The sequence below is a fragment of the Mesoplodon densirostris genome, chromosome 1 (genome assembly GCF_025265405.1).
Source record: "Mesoplodon densirostris isolate mMesDen1 chromosome 1, mMesDen1 primary haplotype, whole genome shotgun sequence".
NCBI classification, from domain to species: Eukaryota; Metazoa; Chordata; class Mammalia; order Artiodactyla; family Ziphiidae; genus Mesoplodon; species Mesoplodon densirostris.
The window spans coordinates 214,398,658-214,399,542 of NC_082661.1; the positions used below are offsets into that span (position 1 = coordinate 214,398,658).

The window sequence follows — 885 nt, forward strand, 5'->3', positions numbered from 1 at the left end:
TGTTTAGGAATTATTTCAGTGTTGTGTCAGTTCCCAGGGACCAGTATCTCACAACTTCAAGTTTTAAAAACTATGAAGCAAACCACATTTCATTTCTCTTTTCTCTTCTAAAAACAGCTTTTTCCCTCGAATTAATTAGACTATTATTAGTATATATGCACATACTTTTACATATTTTTTAAATATTCCTCTTCACAGATTTTAGGGAAAGATAATTTTTAGGAATGATTACGAGTGATTTTGAAGTGTAATGACTGAAAACATTATACCTATGGCACACAAGTGTGCTTAACCCTCCTTCCACTACTCCCTCCCTTGCCCACCATTTACCTGCGACAGTAGGAGACTGATCCTTAGAATGAGTACATTATCCTCCGCACCTACTCAGTCCTCTTAAAGTGGACACTGGAGCAGAACAAGAATGGCTGTAAAAGGAAATAGACTTTATAAGGAATAAAAAATAGCAATCTATTTTACTTTTTTTTTGGCCACGCTGCATGGCTTGTGGGATCTTAGTTCCCCAACCAGGGATTGAACCTGGGCCCTCGGCAGTGAAAGTACCAAGTCCTAACCACTGGACCACCAGGGAATTCTCTTTTGTGTGTGTGTGTGTGTGTGTGTGTGTGTGGTTTTTTTTAAAATCAGTTTTTAAATTCTCTTCCCCAAAAAAACAACTCCTGATGTCTCCTAGTCATGTTCTTCTCTATACAAAACCCCACACAGATCCCTCTTTGCAGTCCTACAAAGGCATGTCAGGATCTGGGGTCACATAAAATCAGAAGAAGGCAACCACAGAGCCCCTGTTTCCCATACATTCTGACCTTTCTCCCTGCAGTTGCTGATATTCAAATGAAGGCATGATTATGAATATTTAATATTATTCCT

At 38.9% G+C, this 885-nt stretch overlaps 1 non-coding gene across 1 annotated transcript; it reads right to left on the reverse strand.

The window, feature by feature from the left end:
• Positions 1–516: 516 nt before the first annotated feature.
• On the reverse strand, positions 517–589 carry TRNAE-UUC (transfer RNA glutamic acid (anticodon UUC)). The gene has a single exon. It is a non-coding gene; the product is annotated as a tRNA-Glu (tRNA).
• Positions 590–885: the final 296 nt, after the last annotated feature.